General features: G+C 41.4%; 1 long non-coding RNA gene across 10 annotated transcripts in view; it reads left to right on the forward strand.

Moving 5' to 3' along the window:
• The window catches only part of LOC307193759, a 681,048-nt gene that overhangs the window by 654,719 nt on the left and 11,806 nt on the right, over nucleotides 1-14,523 (forward strand). For all 10 annotated transcript variants that reach the window (XR_013830398.1, XR_013830399.1, XR_013830400.1 and 7 more), the window contains 2 exons: nucleotides 1,007-1,097; nucleotides 4,797-4,941. This is a non-coding gene — a long non-coding RNA (uncharacterized lncRNA). The remainder of the gene's footprint in view (nucleotides 1-1,006; nucleotides 1,098-4,796; nucleotides 4,942-14,523) is intronic.

Consider the following 14,523-nt stretch of genomic DNA (forward strand, 5'->3'; position numbering starts at 1 on the left):
GAAAGAGGGGAAATTCCCTCCCTCCTACCAACTTTAAAGGTATGGTATACTCACAATAGCCCTGATTTTGAACTTTCACGGAGTGGGGAAAATAAGTTTAGTGTCTTAAAATGTGACTCCACAATGGCAGTTCAATGGAAAAATCATGTCTGATGATTATCAGCTGTGTGATTTCTCTGCACTTAAAAGCCCTCTGAATTGGGTCCCTTTCTGAATAAAGACTGCACCTACTCTCCCAGACACCTCTGCTCTGCTGGAGATCCAGTCCTTAAGTACACTTTCTGGTCTTTTTAGATTCTTACTACACTTGCTCCTCAAATTCCTTTTCTTTCATGAAAGCCCAGGTGATAAAGGGTAGGCAGCAAATATAACCATGGGTTTCAGCCATGAAAATGCAAGCAGGGGAACAGGTTTCCACCAAGGACAGCTTCAGCAACTTTCTCTGTGAAGACTCTTTCCTGCTGGGATACTAATGAGAAGGTGGCACCCACAATGAAAGGGGAAAGATGGCAAAGAATAGGAGCAAATGGAAAACTGGAAAGACACTGGTGGCATTACAGGTTCTGAATAATAGGACATTTTCTGTTAACAGAGCTGTCCTATGTCAATCTGTTATTCAGTCAGGTTTCTTGTCTTTATTTGCATGTGGATAAGCAGAGTATAGTTGGCTGTCCTGGGGCTGGAAAGAGGAGGATTTAAAACAGGAAATCAGACATCTATAACAGAACGAGCTTGCTGATGGAGGGAAGCAGAGGGACCAGGATATCATGATGGTTAACTCATCAGTAAAGCAATTGTATTTATGAGTCCAATCTGGGATTGTCACAGTCCAGGCCCATGTGGTATTGTGAAATCCAGGTCCCTGTGTAGACTCTGGAGGATGGGATTTGTTATTAACAAAAATAACTAAAGGAATTTGCACATTGATCAATTATTAATAAGGAACATTTTTATGTTAGTTGACTAAAGATAGTGTTGTACATTGTTAAAATTGTAATGCATACAGGTGAAGATGGAATCACATAGGATGTTAAAGCTGCGTTATCACTTCTGGTTGGACTAGGATCAAGAAATGAATTCAAGGAACAGCCAATGTCGTAAGTACAGAACCTTGGTCCCTGGAACCCTGTGGGTGGATGTCCCTGAGAGCACTCTTAAAGAGTTGTAGCCTCTTAATGAACCAGAACAAGGTCTAATATTGACTGATAAAGCTAGGCAAGTGGGTGGCATCAGGGAAAAATTTCAGGGAATATCACAGAGCCAGTCACTGAGCACCAGTTCAAAGACTAGGCGACCATTGCTCTCAGGTATTGAGGCTCTAGAGGAGATACAAAGATGAAGGCACAATAGTAGAAAATCAGTCATTGGAGTGGAGCTCAAAGGTCAAGCTAAAGGAGTATTGAGGAAAACACAATACAAGGCTCAGGGAAAGGTAAAAGATTTACTCAAATCCCCCCTGCCCTAGGTATGAACTGATCCCAATGGCAAGGATGTCTCCATTTGTGAGAATAGAGAGCAAAGGATAAGAAACCAAAAAGTGCTTGACATCCCGGGCAGTCCCCAAATGCTGCTTTGTCAAAGAGTAAGATGCCAAATATTTCAAGAAAATCTTTCTGGACTTGAAAAGGGAAAATTCAAGCCAGTCTTGTCATTTGACTTTTAAATGATCTCCTGGAGGAAGGTTATCTTGAAAATAGTCAGCATAAGGAAATCTTTTCAAGGCCAAATTAAAGCAAGGATTTTCCCTTGACAATTACCTTTAGAAATACTACCTGAGCTAGAATATCTCAAGTCCAAAAGGATTGCATGCCAAAAGATGCCAAAATCATCATGCAATACTACAAATGATATGAGAAACCTGGCTCTCAAGTACTTTTTGGAAATGAGTGCAGATAAATGCAGAGTGTAATAAATAACTTCCTGCTGGGTGATTTATGTTAAAGGACATCTGCAAAGCAAAAATTGAAGACTCAGTTCTAAAGAACAACTGCCCAAAAGGCTAATAAATTCTTCTCCCTCATGGTCATGTGACAACAACTACAAAAAATCTCACTGCCACACTTCTTGATTTTTTTCACCCATGCAAAGGAATAGAAGAAGAGAGATTTTGAGCTGAATGGAAACTTTAAGCTGATCAAAGCACTTCCATTTTAATTTTTTTAATTATTATTATCTTTTAAAATTGAAGTATAGTTGATTTACAGTGTTGTGTTAATTTCTGCTGTACAGCAATGTGATTCAGTTGTGTGTATATATATATATATATATATATATATATATATATATACATTCTTTATGGTTTATCACAGGATACTGAATATAGTTCTCTGTGCTATGCAGTAGGACCTTGTGCTCTTCCGTTTTTAGAGGAAGGAAATGAAGTGACTTGCATGAAGCTGAACAGTTAATCAGTGTCAACGCCACCACTAGATCCAGGATCTAGTTTCTAAAATTTCTATTATTTCAGTCTAGAGCCTTGAAGACTGAACCATATCCTGTCTCCTGTTTCTAAAAGAGTAGTCCATCTTTCTTACCTTAGAGTTAAACTCATTCAGAGTTGCTCAACAGATGGTTTTAGAAAATGTTAACTCATCCTTTATACGTTGGGAAGGAGGTGGGCACCAACAGCTGGTCTCCTACCAACTTCTTGTGTGTAGCAGTTAGAGGCCCTGCCTTATACTCCCTCTAACGGGCATCCAAAGGTCCCCTGGGGTCCACAAGAGTTCAAGTTCTCAACTTGCTCCCAAGAAATTATTTAGCACTGGATTATTAGTTATCTATTGAATGAATGCAAATCCTGCTTTTAGAGGGTGACTTCCACGCTTTAAAGTGAAAAACAGCTCAGGAGGGAAGGAAGTACTATGTTGTTGGCCATAGCAATTAAACCTTCTCTAGCATTTGCTTCATGTTCAGACAACTCCAATCCTTTGGGGACTCTGGTGACCCCCATTTTTGATTCAGCTTGGACTGTTCTAAGATTTAGCATAATTAAGGATGAAAAGTAACCTAACTGTCTGAGATTACAACGTCAAGTCTGTGATATGTATTTCTCCATAAAGAAGGCAGTCTGGTTGTGATTGAAACACCTCCTTCTCAGTCTTACTCTTATCATGCGCTGCAGTCAGCGTCTTTGACCTATATTTGATTCCCTTTTGCAATATGCGCTTTTGATCACGAAACTGCTGGGAAAAGGTTCCTTCTAAACTACAAAACAAGGTAAGCTGTTTCTTATTTGTTTGAATATACAGGAAGCAGGTGACAACCAATTTTCTTCTTCTACATCTAAGAAATCGAAAGGTCAGGTGTTAGGAGAGATTATGGAGAGCTTATGAGGCAAACAGCCTGCCCCACTGCAAGCCTTATCAGGAACAAGCCCAGCTTTCTTTCATAAACCTCCGGTGGGCGTCTCGTGCTCAGAGCCACCACGGCTGGCAGTCTGAGGTGCGCACTGCACAGTTTATCATCAAGCAGCATCTTTGAAATGCCAAACTTTATTTATTGATCTTACAACTCTATGTTATCTCCAGCAAGCCACAGGAAAAGTAACATTTTATATGGATTAATCCTTGTAATTCTACACAACGTACACTCAGAGATAACTCAAGCTCGCTTTGTCTTCTCATTATCTAAACAGACATGTCTTTTTTTAAGTCATCAACAGAGGTCATCTCCCAAATGCCCTTGTGGAATATTCATTAATCAAATAACTAATTTGAAATGGACCTTCAAAGCATTATTCATTTCCCCATTATTCTCCCAACATCAGTTTAAATGTTTTGTGGGTATAATGATTAGGCTGATGTTTAATTAATTGTGAAATTGTGAATTAAGGCTAAGTTAAAAGATAAATCATTCTTCAGTGCATGAGAGAGAAAAGGAGAAAGCCAGGAAGGGCAAGTGAGTTTGACTGGTGGCTTTAGCTGGGAATTCTTAGCAAATATCCCTTTATTTGCAGCAACGGGGACGTTAGATTTTAAGGTTAACATTTGTGAAGCAAAGCTTCTTTGTCCATTGTTTCTTGATGGATTTCAGATTTATCACCATATCGATGAGAAGATGCTACAGGCCATCACACAAACATGCAGATCTAGGTATAACCCGCTACTCTTGGCAAGTTTTATTGTGGAAAAGGTAAAAGGAAACAATCACAACCATGATTTTGTTTACTGCATGTGATGATCAGACTGCTATATTTTTAACCCTAGGAAGTAAAGGTTTGATTCCAAACTGAGGTCGTCCCTGATCATCCCTGTCCTGTCTTCATCCCTCACAGTGCCCTAAGCCTCATTGTCAGGTGCATTGTGAGGTCAATCAATCTAATCGTTTACATTTTTAAACTTACCCATTTCCCCCTATTTGACTATTAACTCCTTGAGTTCAGGGTCCAAATCTGACTCGTCTTTTTATGCTCAACATGACATATAAAGCCTGTGTTCTCGAAGTGAACAGACACAGGTTTGTGTTTGCCCTTCCCCCTCCTGGATCACTCTTCCTCTACGTGTCCACGTGGTTCACACCTTTACTTCATTTAGCTGCTCAGATGTCACTTCCTTGATCACTGTCTTAGTCTGTTTAAGCTGCTATAACAAAGTACCATAGGTGGCTTATATATAACAAATTTGTTTCTCATAGTTTTGGAGGCTGAATTCCGAGGTCAGGGTGCCAGCACGGTCAGGTTCTGGTGAGGACCCTTTTCTGGGTTGCAGATTGCCCACTTTGTATTCAAAGCACTTAGAATAGTACCTGGCACACAGTACATATGCAATATATGTTGCTATTATTGTTTTCAATTACAGATAGAACCATCCCTCCAATGAGATGCCAGAAGGATGAAAAGATTTTATCTTCCCTCTTGTGTTTCGCAAAGCTCAATTGAAACCAAGACTGTCTCCTTTTTCTTCACCAATATTCATCCATGACTATATAAGACGCTCCTGTAGGGTAAGAACTATGTTTTGTCTGTCTGTGGCTCCAGCCCAGTGATGGTCATGAGTAGGCACTAAACCTGTGCTAGGATTGTTTATTAATATCCAATAATCAATAATGATTCTTAATATCAATAAGTACAAATTTTATTAATGGCAACTCAGGGTGGTTAGTGACTTGTCTCTTTTCCCTTCTTTCCCAGCAAGATTTCCCTTGGGTTTAAGTTCCAGGAGACACACATGCATTCTTCCTGGACAGGCTTATGCCTTGAGTCCTTGTCTGCTTTCCTTCCCTGGGAAGGACTCATCAATGATGTGTTTCTCTCCCTTAAAATATTAGACCTGGAGAAAGCCCTAATCAGTCAGTTGGACTGCTTCACTTCTTCTGAAATAGAAGCCTGAAACCTGGTCGGCACTTTTGAGGCCAACAGGATACCCAAGGACCCTCAGGGCACCAACAATCTCCTCAACACTAGGCTAAAATGAGTTTACTAAAAGCTCCTTTACTTTAAGTCCATTCTAATTACCTCTCTATCCAATGTCCTAAGACAAGAATATCTTGCATGTAATAGTCACTAATAAAATTTTGATTTTTAATGGATTGATGAATGAATGTACCAACCAAACAATGAACACACCAGTGAGTGAATAAAAAGTGGGTAAGGAAATGTAGAATGGATGGATGGTGGGAAGCAGCTGCATAACACAGGGAGATCAGCTTGGTGCTTTGTGACCACCTAGAGGGGTGGGATAGGGAGGGTGGGAGGGAGACGCAAGAGGGTGGGGGTATGGGGGTATGTGTATATGCACGGCTGATTTACTTTCTTATACAGCAGAAGCTAATGCACCGTTGTAGAGCAATTATACTCCAATAAAGATGTTGACCAAAAAAAAAAAAGAAGTGGGTAAGGGATGTTTACTATTTTCTCTATTTTAGGGTCTGGACGGTGAGGCATTGATCACGTACTAGATTACTCTTATTCCTTTTCTTTGCTGGCTTTTTAGCATTGTTTATCTCCTTCATCCTTCAGGAACTGAACAAACCTAAAGGAAGCTGAGAGAGGTGGAGAGTAGATACAATAGGACCACCTAATGAAAATTCAGGTCTCTCTGGTTACCCCAGTGGATGACCAATATGCCACTCTTGAGTATCTCTTTGCCTCCTGGTTAGGCAAAGATAACTCACCCTTCTAAATTCCAGGAAAGAATTGCTTTATGTCTAACTAGCTCCTTAAATAAGCTTTCACAATGGCCCTCCTACTTCCAAACAGTTATTCTAACAAGAGTGGCTTGGATAAAGTGGGCCAGGAGTGCCTGTAGCATGATGGATAATGTACAACTCAGGGGTCACCAACCGTGAAGTTCGACTGAAACATGCTTATTGCTAACTTGGTGTGATGGCTGTTGTGGATAAACAAATCAAATTCAAATTCACAGGTCAATTACTCTGAAGAATGCCCTGTTAATTTTCCTGTTTGAAAAAGTACGGGTAAATGTTTTCAAAGAAATCAGAGGCTTTCAACCAGCTCAGCTGCTTTGACCAACAAGTGGGTCTTATAGTTTTTGAACACTTGCAGTGATGGTGGTATGGTCTCTAAGCTACAGGATTTTAGGAAGTACCACATGCCTGCTTCACTAAGGGATGCCCGGCACATCCCTTAGCAACTAAAAATGCTGCTAACAAACTCCATCTCATCCTGAGCGAAAGAGAGCTTTCTTAAAACATTCCAAACACAATAAAAATCAATTCAAAATCCAGGCTACCTTCCTTTTTAGAAAATGAATGTTCAGGGAAGTCCTCTGTGATTTTTCCCTGGGGTTTCTGAGCTCTGGAGCTACCTAATGAGATGAAGCAGTTGGCCAAGATTAGGTATCCAAGACCTTTGGATTTCATGAGTCGGTAAAATCCCCTCCCTGTCCAGAAATATGGAAACCTACCCTGGGGTTGCCAACGTTTTCATTTGCCAAATACAGGCACAAGACTAAATGACACAAAATAATAATTACTTTCTACTCTGACCATGGTTTAATTTTTAAAAACAGCTTAACAAATACCAAAAAAGTAGAAAGGATAGAATTTTGGGACCAACATGTAGCCATTTAAATTGAATTAATTTACGGGACTTCCCTGATGGTCCAGTGGCTAGGGCTCAATGCTCCCAATGCAGGGGGCCCAGGTTCAATCCCTGGTCAGGAGACTAGATCCCACATGCTACAACTATGAGTTCACATACTGCAACTAAAGATCCCATGTGCCGCAACTAAGACCCGACCCGGTGCGGCCAAACACGTAGTAAATAAATAAATAAATGATTTAAAAAAATAAATTGAATTAATTTAGCTTAAAAATTTCCACATTATCTTAATTTTCTAATTTCACTGAAGATGGATGGAAACATGACATCAACACAGGCCTTCAGAGTTGCCTCTGAAAACCAGTGGTCTAATTTTGAGCTCCATAGGTAAAGTGCTTAAGTAGACTAAGGCAGGGATAGCTGTAGGAATTATTGTAAAATGTGTTTTGAAGATCCATCCATGTCTCCTGTACTGGCCTCTCCCCATCTGATTTGTCCCATTCTCCGGGTGCCTCTTGCTCCCGAAATGCAGGTGTCCTCAAACAGAATGTCCTCAAACAGAATGTCCCTCACTGACTGTTAGGTCCAGGGGTCTTCAATCATTCTTGTCCTGTGCTTCTGGTTCCTCATCTGTAATAGGGAATGGAAGCCACTACACTAACCTCTGCAGTCCATTCACTTCTGAAGCATAATGATTCCAAAGACCTTTCCATATCCTCCCTCAGAAAGCTCTGCCAGGAGCTTGTTCCAGGATCCTGTCATTGATGTGTCTTCTCCTGTTCTGAGAGCAGAACATTTTTTTTCCCTTGAGAACTCACTCCATGTGGCTCTGGTGGGACTAAACTCAACAGCCAATTCCTTCACCACAGATCAGGCACATGATCCCATCTGGGTCCACTGGAGGGGGACTTTGTACCATAGATAGTGGGAAAGATGACTTTGCTGGGTGTAGTGGGTTTAACAGTGTCCCCTTAAAATTTATGTCCACCTGGAAACTCAAACTATGACTTGTTTGGAATGAACTCTTTGTAGATATAATTGAGTTTAGGATCTCAAGAAAGATCATTCTAGATTTAGCGTGGGTGCTAAATCCAGTGACTGGTGTCCTTACAAGAGAAAGAAGAGGAAGATTTTAAATAAAGAGGCACGGAGGAGAAACACAGAGAGGACAGGGATGTGAGGTGGAGGCAGAGATTTGTAGAATGCATCTAAAAGCAAAAAAAAAAAAAAAAAAAAAAAAAAAGTGCCAAGGATTTCTGGCAAATGCAAGAAGATAGGAGACAGGCATGGAATGGATTTTTCCTTAGTGCCTCTAGAAGGAATCAACCCTGCTGACACCTTGATTTCAGACTTCAGACCTGAACTGTGAGAAAACAAATTTCTGTTGTTTTAAGACACAGTTTGTGGTGATTTGTTAGAGCAGCCCTGTGGAATGAATACACTGGGTTTGCTGAGAGCCATCTTGCCTGCCAGAGAGAACCCGTCATAAGAATGGAGAAAGAAAGGTTGAGCTCTGATTATAACCTTGAGTCCCTGGATCCAGCTAGGCTTGAAGTCAGCAGCACCTCTGGACTTCCCAGTGTGGGAGCCTATAATGCTCTCTTTTTGTTTATGCTCATTTGCATTAAATTTTTCTCTTGGAGAGCTGAAAGACTTCTGATGAAAACGTGGCTCAGCACTGAGGAAATCATGCAACTTTTAAAAAGTTTTTATAGAATTTTGAAAGGTTACTTTCCATTTACAGTTATTTTAAAATGTTGGCTATATTGCCCATGTTGTACAACACATCCTTGAGCCTCTCTTACACCCAATAGTTTGTATCTCCCACCTCCCCATCCCTATTTTACCCCTTTCCCCCCTCTCCACTGGTAACCACTAGTTTGTTCTCTATATCTGTGAGTCTGCTTTTTTGTTATATTCACTACTTTGTTGTATTTTTTAGATTCCACATATAAGTGATATCATACAGTATTTGTATTTCTCTCACTGACTTATTTCACTTAGCATAATGCCCTCCAAGTCCATCCATGTTGCTGCAAATGACAAAATTTTGTTCTTTTTTATGGCTGAGTAGTATTCCATTGTACGTATACACCACATCTTCTTTATCCATTCATCTGTTGATGGACACTTAGGTTGCTTCCATATCTTGGCATTTGTAAATACTGCTGCTATGAACATTGGAGTGCATGTATCTTTTTGAATTTGTTTTTTTGTTTTTTTCGGATGTATACCCAGGAGTGGAATTGCTGTGTCATATGGTAGTTCTATTTTTAGATTTTTGAAAAATCACCATACTGTTTTCCTCAGTGGCTGCACCAATTTATATTCCCACCAACACTGTACAAGTCTCCCCTTTTCTCCATATCCTTGCCAACATTAGTTATTTGTGTTCTTTTTGATGATAGCCGTTCTGACTATGAGGTGTGAGGTGATATCTCATTGTGGTTTTGATTTGCATTTTTCTGGTGATTAGTGATGTTGAGCATCTTTTCTTATGCCTGTTGGCCATCTGCATTTCCTCTTTGGAAAAATGTCTGTTTTGTTCTTCTGCCCATTTTTTAATTGGGTTTTTTGTTTTTTGATGCTGAGTTGTATGAGCTACTTTTACATGTTGGATATTAATCCCTTATCAGTTGTATCCCTTGCAAATATTTTCTCCCATTCGGTAGATTGTCTTTTCCTTTTGTTAATGGTTTCCTTTGCTGTGCAAAAGCTTTTCATATTCATCTTTGAAGGCCCAGTCATGGTGGTATTTTTTACACAAAGCCTTCCCTGGGGTCCCCAGTCTGAAAGGCTCATTTCTTCCTCTGGATTCTTATAGCTCTGTTCTCCTCCCACACATGATACTGTTACCAAAAATGGGGGTCTGGCTTCTCGCCACTCAAAAGCCAATAAAGAGGTAAGTTGGTGGAAAGGAAACTTTGCTTTATTTCGGATGCTGGCAACTGGGGGCAGTGGTTGGGGGTGGGGGAGAGGGCAGACTCCTGTCCAAAAGCCGACTCCCCCCTCTCCAACCAGTGGACAAAAGCTTTTATAGACGGAGGGAGGGGGCTACATGTAGAAACAGCACAGTCAGCTCTGCCAGTCATCTTGAAATGGATCATACTGTGGTCTGACCAGCGTCATTTTGATTATTTTAAGTACAGTTAATCTTCAGTTCCAGGATCAGTTTGTTCCCATTTCCATGAGGCCAGTTCTCGAAACTGTGGCAGCTTATGTCATGGCTACAGGCTGGTCATCATGTAGTTAACTTCTTCCACCTTTTGGGGGTTTTAGTATCTATAAGACAGCTCACAGGATATGGCTCAGAATATTATCTATAGCCCTTGAGGAGGAACTAAAGGCCCTTGACTTTGCTTAATGACTAAACTCTTATTATTTGGTCTCTGTTGACTGGTTTCCTTTGTTTCTGCATTTTCTCACTTCTCTGATTAAATTTATTGTTTGGCTAAAATTTTTTCACAGACAAAAGGCAGGCTGAGGATATGGGGAGGTAAAGACCATAGGGTCCTGCTCTGTTTCAATACTATTCAGTTTGTCTTATCTCCCCTGCTAGACCTTTTAGCCTTTTGAAAGCAAGAGCCCCGTCCTTGTCTTCTTTTCTTTACTGCACAAGCTCTATTCCATTCCCATAGCAGGGGCTTGGTGCATATTTGATGACCAGGTAAATGAAAAAAACAAAAGTGAATAGAGTGGGGTTTCGGTGTTGATGGCAGAGAGTGGAAAGTATAGTTTTGTGTTAGAGGCTCTCCTGGTGTTCCTAATCATACCAAAGACACAAATCCCCAATTCACTCTACATAAATCTCCCTACTAAGGAAACCAGCCGAAGACCAGGACTGCTGTGAACAAGCATTGGATTGTGTTGGGTCTTTGCCAGCATAAAAACTGCTAGGCTTTTTGTAAAGTAGGCAGTTGTTACTTCAAATATGAAGTACCTGTCATATCACTTTCTTCTATTTGAAACCTTTCAGTGGTATCCCATTGCTCTTAGGAAAAAGTCCAAACTCTTATTCATGGCTTACAAAGTCCTGTGAAACCTGACTCCTCCTCATGGCTCTAGTCTTGTCTCTCAAAACTCCCCCACCTTGAATCTATGCTCTGGATAGTTCCCTGATTATGTCAAAAGCTTCATCTGCTTTCTCCTCTCTGTTTTCTGTCTTCCTCTTCTTCTCCCTCTCTCTCTCCTCCTGGCATTTGTTCTTGTGGAACAATCACTCATTCCCCCCACCGCTCTTTTCACCTAACTTATTCCTCTGCCGATCTTAGACATTTGCTTGGGCATTATTTCCTCCAAGGGCCTACCCTTATCCATTGGGTGCCCCAGTGTGTCCCCAGAGGTCTCTGCACTTTTCTAGCAAAGCTTTTACTACACTGCATTGTAGTTGCTCATTTCTTGACAATCTCCCTCAATATATTGTTTGAATCATGTCTATTTTGATAACTATCTCATTCCTAGCACACAGCATATAGTACAGATGCTTATTACATAGTTGTCAAATGGTCAAATGATTACATAGATAAATAAATGATGGAGAATTTAATGTAATTCTCAAAATCTAGCTTGGTCTGAACTATGTCCTCTTTTGTTCATTTCTCCACTTTCAAGGAGTGACCAGGCTTTCCTACCTGGGACAGAGGGGAAGAGAGGGAAGAACCACAATATTTTCAGAGGAAGGGAGATGAGTCATTTCTAAAGGGGAGTCCCTGTTCCTTTAATTGTCCATGAGAACTATAATGGGGGGGTCTCCAAGATATGTTTAATAGTTTGAAGGCCTGACAAAAATCATAAAAGGAGTACATCCCATGGAACTACAGTTCACAGAGCGCCAGTCCATGCTGTTGAACTGAGAACTTGGAAGTCTCAGAGAGGAGACCTTCAAGATGGCAGAGGAGTAAGACACAATCACCTTTCTCCCCAGAAATACATCTACATGTGGAACAGCTCCTACAGAACACCTACTGAATGCTAGCAGAAGACCTCAGACTTCCCAAAATGCAAGAAACTCCCCATGTACCTGGGTAGGGCAAAAGAAAAAAGAAAAAACAGACACAAAGGAATAGGGATGGGACCTGCATGTCTGGGAGGGAGCTGTGAAGGAGGAAAAGTTTCCACACACTAGGAAGCCCCCTTCACTGGTAGAGACAGGGAGAGGCGGGAGCGGGAAGCTTCGGAGCCACGGAGGAGAGCGCAGCAACAGGGGTACAGAGGGAAAAGTGGAGAGATTCCTGCACAGAGGATTGGTGCCAGCGAGAACTCACCAGCCTAAGAGGCTTCTCTGCTCACCCACCGGAGTGGGTGGGGGCTGGGAGCTGAGGCTCGGGCTTCAGACGTCAGATCCCAGGGAGAGGACTGGGGTTGACTGCATTAACACAGCCTGAAGTGGGCTGGTGTGTCACAGCTAGCCAGGAGGGAGTCCAGGAAAAAGTCTGGTACTGCCTAAGAGTCAAGAGACTATTGTTTCAGGGTGCACGAGGAGAGGGGACTCAGAGCACCACCTAAATGAGCTCCAGAGATGGGTGCGAGCTGTGGCTATCAGCGCGGACACCAGAGACAGGCATGAAACACTAAGGCTGCTGCTGCAGCCACCAAGAAGCCTGTGTGCAAGCACAGGTCACTATCCACACCTTCCCTCCCAGGAGGCTGTGCAGCTCACCACTACCCATGATCCAGGGACAACTTCTCTGGGAGAACATGTGGCACGTCTCAGGCTGTTACAACATCACACTGGCCTCTGACGCCACAGGCTCACGCCGCATTCCATACCCCTCCATCCCCCCAGCCTGAGTGAGCCAGAGCCCCTAATCAGCCACTCCTTTAACCCCCTCCTGTCTGGGCAAAGAACAGACTCAGAGGGGAACCTGCCTGCAGAGGTGAGGCCAAATAAGAGCTGAACCCCAGAAGCTGTGCAAACAAAGAAGAGAAAGGGAAATTTTTCCATGCAGCCTCAGGAGTAGCAGATTAAATCTCCACACACTAGGAAACCCACACTAGGATGTACCCTGCATCTGTGAAATACCTGAATAGACAATGAATCATCCCAAAATTGAGACAGTGGACTTTGGAAGCAACTGTAGACTTGAGGTTTGCTGTGTGTGACTGACTAGTTTCTGATTTATTTTGGTTATCATACCTTAGTTTTTAGCACTTGTTATCATTGGTGCATTTATTTATTGATTTGGTTGCTCTCTTCTTTTTTTTTATTACTTTTTAAATTTTAATAATATTTAAAAATTTTTTATTCTAATGACTTTATTTTATTTTTCTTTCTTTCTCTTTTTTCTCTCTTTTCTTCTGAGCCACATGACAGACAGGGCCTTGGTGCTCTGGCCAGGGGTCAGGCCTGAGGCTCTGAGGTGGGAGAGCTGAGTTCAGGACACTTGACCACCAGAGACTTGCTGGCCACACATAATAACAATCGGCCAGAGCTCTCCAAGAGATCTCTGTCTCAATGCTAAGACCCAGGTCCACTCAACGACCAGCAAGCTCCAGTGCTGGACACCCCATGCTGGACAACTAGGAAGACAGGAAAACAGCCCCACCCATTAGCAGAGAGGCTGCCTAAAATCATAATAAGGTCACAGACACCCGAAAACACACCACCGTATGTGCTCCTGCCCACCAGAACAAGATCCAGCTGAATCCACCAGAACAAAAGCACCAGTCTCCTCTACCAGGAAGCCTACACAATGCACTGAAACAACCTTAGCCACTGGAGGCAGACACCAAAAACAACGGGACCTACGAACCTGCAGCCTGAGAAAAGGAGACCCCAAACACACTAAGTTAAGCAAAATGAGAAGATACAGAAATCATATCAAGTATCTTTTCTAACCACAATGCTATGAGATTAGATACCAATTACAGGAAAAGAAAAACTGTAAAAAATACAAACACATGGAAGCTAAGCAATATGCTACTAAATAACCAAGAGATCACTGAAGGAATCAAAGAGGAAATCAAAAAATACCTACAAACAAACGACAATGAAAACACTTTGGTCCAAAAACCTATGGGATGCAGCAAAAGATTTCTAAGAGGGAAGTTTACAGCAATACTATCCTACCTCAAGAAACAGGAAAAATCTCAAATAAATAACCTAAACGTACACCTAAAGCAATTAGAGATAGAAGAACAAAAAAACCCAAAATTAGCAGAAGGAAAGAAATCATAAAGATCAGATCAGAAATCAATGAAAAAGAAATGTAGGAAATGATAGCAAATATCAATTAAACAAAAAGCTGGTTCTTTGAGAAGATAAACAAAGTGGATAAACCATTAGCCAGACTCATCAAGAAAAAAAGGGAGAAGACTCAAATCAACAGAATTAGAAATGAAAAAGAAGTAACAACTGACACTGAAAAATACAAAGGATCATGAGCGATTACTACAAGCAGCTATATGCCAATAAAATGGACCACCTGGAAGAAATGGACCAATTTTTAGAAAAGCACAACCTTGCAAGACTGAACCAGGAAGAAATAGAAAATATGAACAGACCAATCACAAGCCCTGAAATT

The sequence above is a fragment of the Stenella coeruleoalba genome, assembly GCF_951394435.1.
Source record: "Stenella coeruleoalba genome assembly, chromosome: 11".
Lineage (NCBI taxonomy): Eukaryota > Metazoa > Chordata > Mammalia > Artiodactyla > Delphinidae > Stenella > Stenella coeruleoalba.